The sequence below is a fragment of the Notamacropus eugenii genome, chromosome 1, assembly GCF_028372415.1.
Source record: "Notamacropus eugenii isolate mMacEug1 chromosome 1, mMacEug1.pri_v2, whole genome shotgun sequence".
Lineage (NCBI taxonomy): Eukaryota > Metazoa > Chordata > Mammalia > Diprotodontia > Macropodidae > Notamacropus > Notamacropus eugenii.
In genome coordinates, this window is record NC_092872.1 from 698,417,830 (window position 1) to 698,430,881 (window position 13,052).

The following is a 13,052-nucleotide window of genomic DNA, read 5'->3' on the forward strand; positions in this document are numbered from 1 at the left end:
CTCATTTTACAGATGCCCAGAGAGATTTAGTGACTTGCCTATGGAGAGGGACAGTAAACACGAAATCCTCATTTAACATTAGACAATTGTAGAAAAATGAGGTCAATAATATTTACTGGCTGGAGATAGAAGTTTCCTAGTTTACAACAGTGACCAATTTACAAAATGAAAGAAATGATTATATTTCTGACACATGAACACAGAGAGATGCACATAGCCATACTGTGGTCAAATTCAGCTCCTACAGACACAAAAACCGCAGGCAGCCAGGCACTCACCTACAAAGAGGAGAGACCAGATGTGTGGTTAGGCCAGGAAGCTGTTCATGCTTTCCCCCATCACAGACAATAGAGCATTAATTTGAAAGCACAGCTCTCAGGCCAAGGACTTTGCTCTTGAGCTAAAACTACCAGCTCCAGGTCCCTGTGGGCCAGGCATTAAGAACAGGCACTTTCCACTTGGGTAATTCAACTCTACTCCAAGGTAATAAAATTAATGGGTTTTAATCAGGTGTAAATGAAACTTACGTTTCAATACAATCATAATTAACATATTCCTTTTCAGGTTTACAAAGTATCTTGTGTATAATTATTCAGTTGCACACCATTCGATGCTCATCTGATCCTCATTTCTGCCTGTGGAGCAATGTCTACCCTCTCTCCAATACCTGAGCCTTCCCTCCCCTGACACTACTACCAGCCTGGGGAGGGCCCTCCTCCTTCACTTGCCTGTTTGGGTGGGCCAGCCTTAGGCCTTTCTCCACTTTGGCCCACTCATCATTCAGCTGTCAGATTAGTCTTCCGGAGATGGAAGTCCAACCACATCAAATCCCTCTCCCCAGTTCAATCTATTCCAGTGGCTCCCTATTACCCCAGGATCAAACACTCAATATTCTGTTCAACATTCAAAGCTCTGTGTGACCCGGCCTCCTCCTCCTCTTCCAGCTGGTGACCTCAGCCTCCTTACTATTCCTCACCATAGATACTCAATCTCCTGACAGTCTCTGGGAATTTTTGCCTCCACTCTTAGAACCACTCCCTCATCTTCCTTTCCTGGTTTCCTTCTCTTCTCCAATAAAATTCTACAAGAAGTCTTTCTTTTCCTGGTCCTCTTCAATCATCATGCCTTCCCTCTGAGATTACTCCCAAACTTGTACGATACAGATCTTATTTGTACTTAGCTGCTTCCCCCATTAGATACTGGGCTCCTTGGAAGTCAGGAGTTTTCCCTTTCTCTTTCTGCCTTTCTCTGTATCCTTAGCACTTAACACAGTGCTTGGTACATAGCAGCTATTTTATAAATGCAAGTTGACCAACTCAGGGCAACCTTGTGAGGTAGATTATTATCCCCATTTTACAGATGAGTCCCTCTAACCAAGGTCCAGAGGTTAAGTCACTTCCCCATGGGCGTATACGTAGTCTGATGGTATGTGAACTACACTGGACAAGGAAGAGTTTTGAAATGGCTTCATTTTGTGACAACAATGGTCATGAATATGTGCTGCTACTTACAACAGGTGACCTTACCTGGATGAAACCAGACTGAACAGGTTTCTTTACCTTTAGTTAGTCCTTGAATGCTGAATGTCATGCCATAAACACATGCTTGTGTCACTGTTCTCTTTTACTGTTTTTAATAATGTCATCACTCCAAGGAAACAACATACAAGTTACAGCTACTGCCTTTCCACTGGTCTCCCAGCCTCCAGCCTTTCCCTACTTGTTACCTTGGGGTGTACAGTGTGTTCAGGGAGGACCAGTGCCTTTGGTGTGATGGCTGCCAAGCCCTTTTCAGGGCTCTTTCCACCTTAGGTATCTACCTAGTCTACCTAACTCTCACCTGTGGCTCTAAGAAGCTGCAGCATGTGCAGCAGCCACACCTGGTAAACCATTTTGGCAGATGGGCCAAACCAGGTTGTGGGTAACCAAGGGTTCTCAAACCAGTTGGTGAGTTAGGAAGGTGTCTACCCCAAGCATGTGAAGACTTCATCCGGTGGAATGGGCGGATGAGAACAATTTGTTCCAACAGCCATGAAGGCAGATGAAGTAGGTGATATGGAGCGCTTAACACAGGCAGCCCAGGCCATAGGGTTGTTTCTTACTGAAAGCAGCAGTGGGATTCCGCAGCCCCCTGGGTGTCTGAGTAGCCTTTTAAGGATTGTACTGCTCACCTCCTGGTGTGAGGAAGGGGGCTAGAAAAGTTGCTTACTCAACCCTGGCCTGATTACTGCGGCAGGAAGGGAATCCCACTCTGTGGTCAAAACACGAAAAAATGTACGAAAATATTTGCAAAGATGATTCCACTCACCATTGTGGAATGCGGAATGTGTGCACACTAACAGACAACACAAAATCCAGTAGACCTGAAAGAAGAACTACTCTTATTGCAAGAGAATTCAATAGGTATCACATCCAAATAGCAGCTCTGAGGGAAACAAGATTGGCAAATGAAGGCCAGATTACTGAAGTTGGAGCTGGATACACCTTTTTCTGGAGTGGGCACAGTGAAGGGGAGTGCCGTGAAGCTGGCATTGGTTTTGCAATCAAAACTAATCTAATCAGCAAGCTGGTATGCCTGCCAAAAGGAGTGAATGATAGGCTAATGACAATGCAATTGCCACTCCCAGGAAAATGCCATGCCACCGTCATCAGTGCCTATGACAAACCCTGATGAAGTCAAATAAAAATTTTATGAAGACCTAGAGACCCTTATCACCAACATGCCAAAACAGGACAAGTTTATAATTCTGGGTGACTTTAATGCTAGAGTAGGTTCAGACTACCAGACTTGGCAGGGAGTCCTACGGAGGAATGGAGTTGGAAACAGCAACAGCAGTGGTCATTTACTGCTGAAGACTTGCGGATCACGTGACCTCATCACCAGCATTGTTTTCTGCTAGGGTTGGAAGCTCAATTCCATGTGGACAGTCTCGGGCGGGTAAAGGTGGGAACTTCTAAATCTTAGAGTTCTCACGAGACCCCCCAGGAAACGAATGGGAATCGAGGTGAACCGAGCTATCTCGTGTATTTCCGCCTCTTTCCATGAGAAACGTGATGGGAGAGAGCTCTCCCCGCCCTCGAGATTGTCCCGGATCTGGGCACACCTACAGCACGGTATTCAGATGCAAACTATGCGGCTGGAGAACTTAAATAGGATCAGGAAAGCCTGAAAGCTCTCTTGGGCGGAGGGGCCACGTGTGAGGGCAACAAGGCTCCGCTTTTCCTCTCTCCTCTCTCCCTTCCCCCTCTCTCCCCACTTATACTTCTACTTCCAATCTCTTATTGTAAGATCTTTGCCTCCTTGGGAGATTCTTCGCTCCCTCCTAAGGAAGAATTCCTCTGCACTTGTAACTAGACCCTGAAATAAAGCTCAACCCTTGTTCGACTCTGGAACGTCCTTTCTCTCATACGAGCATCCGGTTTGGCCAACCGAAGACCTCCAATAGAGGTAAGGGAAGACTCGGGTAGCCCACAGGCCTCTAGGCCTGGCAGTTTTCCATTTACCTAAGCACAGTAAAACTTCATGGATGTACCCTCTCAGCAAACACTGGCGTCTAACAGACTATGTGATTGTAAGGAGAAGAGACAGACAAGATGTGAGGGTGACAAAGGCAATGTGTGGTGCAGAGATGGACTGATCATAGACTTATCCTTTCCAACCCAAATATTCGCATTCATCGAAAGTGATGCCCCCCAAGGCAAAATGACTGACAGAAGAATTAATGTCAACAAATTAGAGCTCTTCTATGAGCATGAACAGTTGGCTGCTGACTTGGAGGGAAAGTTGAGCCAACATACAGTTTGCAACAGTGGAGCAGAAGAAGAGTGGGCAGCTCTCAGAGTTTTGGTGCACAGCCCTGCATTTGCCCATCTGGGTCAGAACACTTGCAAACACCAAGACTGGTTTGATGAAAATGATGGGGAAATTCAGAAGCTGCTAAATGAAAAACATGAACTCTACAGGATTTACCAGCAGTAGTTCATCTCCCTCTAAGAAGGCAGCATTTAATTCCATCAAAAGCAAAGTACAAGCAAAGCGCAGAGAGAGGCAGGATTCCTGGCTCAGTAAGAAGGCAGTTTTTATGCTGATAGTAACAATCCAAAGCACTTTTATGATTCCCTGAAAGCTATTTATGAACCAAAAATCTATGGTGCATCACAAATACTCAGTGCTGATGGAGTCACATTGATTAGTGATAAGGACATGATCCTAGAGAGATGGGCTGAACACTTCTATAGTGTTCTCAACAGACCATCATCAATCAATGTTGAGGCCATTGGCTGTTTACCTCAGGTTGAAGTCAAGGTTTGGGAGAGAAGAGGTATTAGACTGACTACCAAAGTGAAGGTCTACAGAGCTGCTGTGCTGACCTCATTGTCATATGCTTGTCATATGACAATCTACCAGTGCCATGCCAGGAAACTGAATTGCTTCCATATGAACTGTCTTAGGAAGATTCTGAGGATCACCTGGCATGATAAGGTATCAGACACTGAAGTCCTTGCCTGAGCTGAACTGCCAAGTATTCAATCTATGCTTCAGAGAGTGCAACTCTGATGGGCTGGCTACGTTTCAAATGCAAAATGTACACTTGCAGAAAAAACTATTTTATGGAGAACTTGCATGGGGCAGGTGATCACATGGTGGTCAGAAGTGATACAAGGACACTCTCAAGAACTTTGGATTTAATTGTGCAATGTGGGAGACACTGGCACAGGACCACTCAGCATGGTTTACCCACATCAGAAAGGGTGCTGTGCTCTTTGAGAAAAGCAGAATTGAGACAGCACAAAGTAAATGGAGGATGTGCAAATTTGGGATAACCACCCCAAATACTCACACGGATTATCTGTACCCAGCCTGTGGTAGAGCATTCCAAGCTCATATTGGTCTGATCAGACACACTGAAATTTCACTTTACAATGGTTGATGTCATTTTGGTCCTCTCCAAAGACGAAGGACAACAACCAACCAACCAACTTGTTGCCTTCCATTCAGCAATTCAAGAGCTCTTCCAAAAGCACAGGACTGATTGTGTCAGTCCTCCAGCCAATCAGCTCCAGTAGCTTCCAGTGCCTCCACCATCAAAAATAAAATCCTGTTTGGCTTTTAAATCCCTGTGTAGCCCGACCCATTCCTTCCTGCCTTTCAGATCTTCTTACCCCTTCCTCCCTTGCCAAGCACCATGAAATCCAATCATAGTGGACTTCCTGCTAGTCCTGGAAAACAATCCATCTTCTGCCTGGGAGCATTCTCACTGGCTCTCCCCATGCCCAGAACTCTCTTCCTTTTATCTCTGTTTCCGGGCTTCCTGCAAGTCCCAGTTCAAATCCCACCTTCTGTAAGCAACCTTCCCTGATCCCCTCTTCATGCTAGTGGCTTCCTTTTGTGATCCTCTCCAATTTATACTGTGGCTCTCTCATTTGTACACTGGTGTTTGCATGTTATCTCCCCATTAGATTGTGAGCTGAAGAGCAAGGATTGATTTTTTTTTCCCCTCCTTTTGTATCCACAGCCCTAAAGGAGGTGCTTAAAAAATGCTTGCAGACTTGCCTTAAATCATTAAAAAGCACACAGCACTGACCATTAGCAATAGTGCACAGCTGCTGGTATGGAGAAGTCAAGGATTCAAGTTCAAGGTTTCAGATTCACCACAAAAAAAGAATCAGATGCAACAAAGAAAGGAAAACCACCAAGAAGTGACAAGAAGCTTCTGCAGATAAACAACCTGATTAATGCTCAGAAAGCAAGCAAGGCTGTAGGAGGGTCTGGCAGCTGGAGGTATCTACAGATGAGGCCTGGGCTTCTTAACATTGGTAAGAAAGAGAAAATCAGGGTTTGGTGGTTGTTTCTTTTAAAGGCACTATGAGGAAAAAAAACCACACCCTGTCTTGGGCAATACAATACAAAAACTGGGGTATGCGAAACAGGTCACTTTGCACTCAAGTCTCTACCAAAATTGTATTCATAAGAGTCCCAGTGAGCCAGCACAAGCTGGACATCGTCCTCAGACTATAAACCCAACCAAAACATGGTCCTGATCACGTTTTACCCTCAGTGGGCCTAGAATTCTGATCTCTTCTGAGGAATTATGAACTCCAGTATGAACAGACTCCCAGAATTATAAACATTCCCAAACGGAGACAGAATATTGCAATCTACCCACATGGCACCAAAGATTAACCAATTTCTTCAAGAGAGAGAGATAAATATGCTTCAATAGTCTGAGAACTCACCTGATTTAAATTCCATTGAAAACCCATGGGTTATTATCAAAACTGGCTTGGGAAAATGGACTACTTGTCAAAGTTACATTTAATATCCAGTGTGATGAGTATGGTTTCATGATAAAGAATTAAGGAATGCATGTCAAATAACATAAAACAAAGTGACTCCAGAAAAAGGAAGACATGTTACATAAAGTTTTTAAAGATGTGAAGAGTTGTAAGGTTTATTGTGTATGTCCACAAACTTCATTATTTTATTTTGTTGCTGCTGATGCTGGGCATGACAGGTCACTCCTGACTCAAGCTGAATACTATCCAAATGAGAGTCCTGTCCAAGGCAAGGTCTGCAGAATTTCAAAGTAACTTAGCACTGCTAAGTCTGTTCAAAGGCTTTATTCCCAATTAGCAAAACTTGGGGCTCCACCTCCCACTCACTCATTCTCCTTTCTTAAACACTCAACCTACTGGTTATAATATAAAGAGGCTCCTTCATTCTTCAAAAAATATCACACAAGATCTTAGAAGCTCATTTTACAGCTTGGGAAACTGAGGTTCTGAGGCAGAAGTGGGACTGAATCCAAGGTCTCCTTAAAACACTCTACACACCACACTTACCCTCTAGTGAACTAGATTTCAAACAAGAACCAAATGGACAGGTGCCAGGGGATTGGGAAATTGTCAACAGGCCAGGAGAAGGGGCTCGATATAGAGAAACCTGGGCAGAAAGCCACTGGTGGGCAGATTCAAGGCAGCATCAGAGACTCAGGACAAGGTGTAAGAGAAAGCACTTGCAATATTAATTCTTAAAGCAGCAGACTTCAAGGTATGTCACAACAGAAAACTATCAGGCTAAGAATCGCTGGCCTGGAAGCTGTAGGTCAGGAATCAGTGACTGATCTACCAGCAGGGAAAAGGCCCAGAGAGACAAGTAATTTACAAGAAGGAAAAGAGTCAGAATCTTGTATTCTATCAGGAAATTCAACACCTTTATTTTCCAAATAATTTGATAGCTATGCGATTTAGGAGAGGGACACTTCCTAAAATGGTTATCTGGACAAGTCAACTTTTCTTGAGCACCAGCTCACTAAAGGTGAGTGCTTACTGGCTTTTGCTAGAGGTGAGGAGAAAGGGCAATGGACTATATTCCTTTTCAACAATTCAATAAGCCTTCATTTTCTAAAGTACCTCCTATGGCAATGGGGACACAGGCAACTTGCTAAGGGAGAACAGGCAAGACCAGATAACTGACTGACCAGAGATGGGTGGTGAGGGAGAGGGAAATGGTGGAGATGCTTCTGGGGTTTCCAGTCTGAGTGACTGGAAGCTCCTTTCTGATTCACATTACCCACTTCACAAACTTTCCAGCCAAATTATCTTGTCCTTAGCTGTCTGCATAAATGCAACAATAGTTCCAATGATTCTTTGAGGATGAGCACTGTTTTTCACTGTTGTCTTTGCATCCTCAGCACCTAGCACATAAATATTCTTCTTACTGGTAATGTCTTGCCAAACTAATCCTTACCGGTTCCCTAATTACTTCTAGCAAAATCTTTTAGCCTATGTCTTTCAATATATCTCTAGCATAGGGGACAGCTAATTTTTACTTCCTGTCCACATCCTCAGACCAGTCTATCCATACTGAATATAAACAGTCAGAAGAGGTTTGTTGGCTTTCTCAAACCTTTGCAAAAGGTGACAGAGGTACACACCTACCTTACTTCATCTTAAAAGTTTACATATATGATATATAATTGAGATCATATAGCTTGCCTTCTCAATGAGTGGGGGAGGAACTCAAAACTTTTTAAAAATGAATGTTAACAGATAAAAATAAAGAATGTTAAATAATTTTTAAAATTAAATTTAATAATAAAATATTCAAAAGTCTATGTACAAAGTAAATATTTTAAAATATGCAACAGCAAATTACTTGGTAAAGCAAACAGTTCACCCACTAGGCCTGGGTCTCAGGGCACTTATTAATTAGGACAAGTCACTTTAACCTCCCTGGGCTTCAATTTTCCTAATCTATTAAACGGGGATCCCTTTAATAATAATAATGCTTTAATAATAAGCATCCACTCACAGGATGGTTGTGAGGATCAAACTGGGCTGATGTTGCAAACCTTAAATTTCAGTATAAATGCTCGCTATTATTATATCACAGTAGGCGCTTGTTAAATAGTTGTGGCCATACTACGTGCTGCCAGACTAAGCGATTTGCTCCAGGAGACGGAACTCGAACCCAAGACCTCTGTCATTCAAATTCGCCCCTCTGTCCATCGCACCAAGCTGACTGCTCTGGTTCATTGCCCTCTCGGGCCTCTCCTTCTCCCGCGACGGGTACGGCCAGGGCAGGCAGGGGCTACCCCCGTCCCGATCGCCGGTTCTGCGATCGCCCCAGCCCACCCACGCCCAAGGGCAGGCTCCCTAATGAATAATCATGAGGCCTCATTAATATTCAAGAGCCCGACCGGGAGAAACCCCAGGTTCATAATTCGGGAGCCCTACCTGAAGCCGCCCACTCGCCTCAAGCGGAGTCCTCGGGCCCGGCCAGCAGCGCCCGCCCTCCGTTGTTCGGCTTTCCGGCCCTGACGGCGGCGCCGGGCCACGGCGGCCCCGCTCGCCCCATGCAGCCGCTCCTCCGGGCGCTACCCCACAGACTCCGCGACTCGCACTCCGCTCCCCGCCCCTCGTTACCTGGAGACGCCTCTGACGGACTGTCATTCGCTCTCATTGGAGGGGAAACGAATGGGAGGCGGGATCCGAGGGAGGCCGTAGCCAATGGCAGTGTGCTGAGGGTGGGTCTAATAGGCCAAACAAGGAGCAGGTGGGGAAGGAGCTGGAGCCTTTGGTCTTGGATTGGTAACAGACTGCAGGACGGAGGGCTCACTAGGAAGAAATTTTGAGGGCAAGAAGGATACGGCCTATTTCCAGTGAGGCTCCTTCCACTCCTTTATCCCCCGCCCTCCGGTAACTCCATATGTGGAGAGACTAGAGATCATCTTTTAAAAGATTATAGGGGCTGGTGGAACCCGATTTATTTCTTATACTAAAGGCTACTGCCACAAATGGGCTCGTCCGATGGGGAGGGGATGCACAGCCTCCTGGGAAATGTAGTCTCTGCCTTATTTTCCCCACGTGCCGGTTGAGTCCTTCCACGTTAAAATGAGACGAGGAGAAAAGGAGAGACTTTACCCGACCCAAAGCTGCTTGCCTTCAGATCTTGATTTTATAGTTCATTGGACGTTTATTGAAAGCTAATTGTGTGTTCAGCGTTTGTGAGATACAGCTAGGGTGCTTCCCCTCCCACAACAACCCCAGCCACCCCACCACAACAACCTTACAATTACGGGCTTGGGAAGGAAATAAACATTTACAGAGCAAAATGGGTACTCTTCTAGACAAATATCCTCTGCTGTCAGATTCAACAGCCCTGCTAGGTAAAAGCTGTTATTTCCCCCATTTTACAGTTGAGGAAACTGAGATTAAGTGATTCACCCAGGGTCAATCTGAGGTCTTCCCAACTTCAAGTCTAGATCTCTATCCATTGAACCATCTAACTATTTAGATATCATCTAGGTCAAACTTTCTGAACCTAGGACCTATGAACTTGTGGGTTTTTAAAAAATATGTATTTTGGAGGGGCGGAGCCAAGATGGCAAAGTAGAAAGACGCACATACACATAGCTCCGAACACACAAACCACAGAACGGCAGAGGGGACTAACCCAGGGCGAATTCTGCACCCAGAGACCACGGAATATTGGAGCGAGGGAGATTTCTGTTCCGGAGAGACCTGCAAACCTCTCACGGGGGGACCTTCGTGCCGGAGACTGGGCGCCGGGGCAGGAAGAGGAGAGCAGCCCTGCCGCGGCAGCGACACCATGGGAAAGAGATCCAGCGGCCACGCGGGTCCCCCCACCCACAGAGGGACCTGCAAACCTCTTGCAAAAGGTCCGTTGCGCTGCAGACGCAGAGCCCAGCCCGGACCTGCGGCGGCGGCAGCGGCAGCCACAGCTCCGAGAGGCACAGATCTGAGAGGGCTCCGGAGGCGGGATCTTCAGAGGCGGCACGGCCCCCCCCACCAACAGGTGACTGACGGGGGTGGGTGAGAGAGTCTCTTTGGCGGATTGAGAGGGGAGCGTGATGCCCCCATAGCTTGGGCCCCCCCCCGGGAGGTGGGGGCTGAGAGGCGGCTGCGGACGGGGGGCTCCCCAAACGAGCGGGAGCCTGGATCCATTGTGGAAGGTCTGTGTATAAACCCCCTGAGGGAATTAAGCCAGAGAGGCGGCCCTGCCCCTGACCTCAGCACCTGAGCCTAATTTAACACTGAATAACAGCCCTGCCCCCGCCAAAAATCCTAAGGCGGGAAGCAGCATTTGAATCTCAGTCCCCAAACGCTGGCTGGGAGGACCAGGAGGCGAGGTGGATGTGAGGAGAACATTCAGAGGCCAGGCCACTAGGGGGAGACAATGCCAAGAAAAGGGAAAAGAAATAAAACTATTGAAGGGTACTTTATGGGAGAAAAATCACTTCCTCCCTTCCTTTCTGATGGGGAGGAACAAGGCTTGCCATCAGGCAAAGACACAGAAATTGAGGATTCTGTGTCCCAGCCCACCCAATGGGCTCGGGCCATGGAAGAGCTCAAGAGGAATTTTGAAAATCAAGTTAGAGAGGTGGAGGAAAGACTGGGAAGGGAAATGAGAGGGATGAGGGAGAAGCATGAAAAGCAGATCAGCTCCCTGCTAAAGGAGAACCAAAAAAATCTTGAAGAAATTGGCACCATGAGAACTAGCCTAACTCAGCTGGCAAGGGAGGTGCAAGGGGCCAACGAGGAGAAGAATGCTTTCAAAAGCAGAATTAACCAGATGGAAAAGGAGATTCAAAAGCTCACTGAAGAAAATACATCTTTCAAAACTGGAATGGTACGGATGGACGCTAAGGAGTTTTCGAGAAAGACAGATATCTCAGAACATACCGCGCAGATTCGAAAAATGGAAGATAATGTGAAATATCTTATTGGAAAAGCAACTGACCTGGAAAATAGAATCAGGAGAGACAATGTAAAAATTCTGGGTCTACCTGAAAACCATGATCAAAAGAAGAGCCTAGACATCATTCTCCACGAAATTATCAAGGAAAACTGCCCTGAGATTCTAGAACCAGAAGGCAAAATAAATATTCAAGGAATCCGCAGAACACCGCATGAAAGAGATCCAAAAAGAGAAACTCCTAGGAGCATTGTGGCCAAATTCCAGAGTTCCCAAGTGAAGGAGAAGATATTGCAAGCAGCTAGAAAGAAACAATTCAAGTATTGTGGAAATACAATCAGGATAGTACAGGATCTGGCACCTTCTACATTGAGGGATAGAAGGGAATGGAACAGGATATTCCGGAGGTCAAAGGAACTAGGACTGAAGCCAAGAATCACCTACCCAGCAAAACTGAGTATAATACTTCAGGAGAAAAAATGGTCCTTCAATGAAATAGAAGACTTTCAAATTTTCCTGATGAAAAGACCAGAGCTGGAAAGAAAATTTGACTTTCTAACACAAGAATGAAGAGAACCATGGGAAGGCAAACAGCGGAGAGAAATCATAAGGGACTTATTAAAGTTGAACTGTTTACATTCCTACATGGAAAGACAATATTTATAACTCTTGAAACATTTCAGTATCTGAGCACTGGGTGGGAGTACACACACACACACACACATGCACACACGTACACATTCATAGAGACAGAGTGCACAGAGTGAATTGAAGAGGATGGGATCATATACTAAAAAAAAAAAAAATGAAATCAAGCAGTGAGAGAGAAATATTGGGAGGAGAAAGGGAGAAGTTATATGGGGCAAATTATCTCTCATAAAAGAGGCAAGCAAAAGACTTATTAGTGGTGGGATAAAGAGGGGAGGCAAGAGAAAAACATGAGATCTACTCTCATCACATTCCACTAAAGGAAAGAATATAATGCACACTCATTCTGATAGGAAAACCTATCTCATAATACAGGAGAGTGGGGGACAGGGGCACAAGCAGGAAGGGGGGGAGGATAGAGGGGAGGGCATGGGGAGGAGAATGCAATACGAGGTCGACACTTACGGGGAGGGAAAGGACCATAAAAAAATAGAAGTAATGGTGGACAGGACAGGATGGAGGGAAATATAGTTAGTCTTATACAACACAACTAGTATGGAAATCATTTGCAAAACTAAACAGATATGGCCTATATTGGACTGCCTGTCTTCCAAGGGGAAGGGGTAGAGAGGGAGGGAGCTAAAGAAGTTGGAACTCAAAGTGTTAGGACCAAATGTAATGTTCTTACCACTGGGTAACAAGAAACACAGGTTAAGGGGTCAAGAAAGCTATCCAGCCCTACGGGACAAAAGAGAAGACGGAGACAAGGGCAGGGAGGGAGGATAGAGGAGAGAGCAGATAGGTCACAGGGGCAATTAGTAAACTTGGGTCTGGGGGGGGGGGGGAGGGGGAAAAAAGGGGAGAAAATTTGTAACCCAAAATTTAAAATTTAATAAAAAAATAAAATAAAATAAAAATAAAAATATGTATTTTGATAACTGTTTCAATATTTTTTCTCTTTGTAATTCAATGTATCAATGGTAAATTCTTCAATTTGAAAAGGCTACAAGTCAAGACCAAAGTGGAAGGAGTGTTGGTGCATGATCTTCTGTTGGGACAAGATGGTGCACTCTGTGCAGCCTCTGAAACTGAGACACAACAAAGTATGGACCAATTTTCTGCTGCCTGTGCTAATTTTGGCCTAATAATTAACACCAAGAAAACACAAGTGCTCCATCAGCCAT

At 45.4% G+C, this 13,052-nt stretch overlaps 1 protein-coding gene across 6 annotated transcripts in view; it reads right to left on the reverse strand.

Annotated features, from left to right (window-relative positions):
* MEAK7 (MTOR associated protein, eak-7 homolog) overlaps nt 1-9,596 on the reverse strand; it is a 65,322-nt gene extending 55,726 nt beyond the window's left edge. For 3 of the 6 annotated variants that reach the window (XM_072636205.1, XM_072636203.1, XM_072636204.1), the window contains exon 1: nt 8,739-8,906. The gene's annotated coding sequence lies outside the window, so the exon portion shown is untranslated. Of the gene's footprint in view, nt 1-8,738 lie in introns of all 6 variants that reach the window. The other 3 variants (XM_072636201.1, XM_072636202.1, XM_072636199.1) reach the window with 3 other exon arrangements.
* Between the last annotated feature and the right edge of the window lie 3,456 nt (nt 9,597-13,052).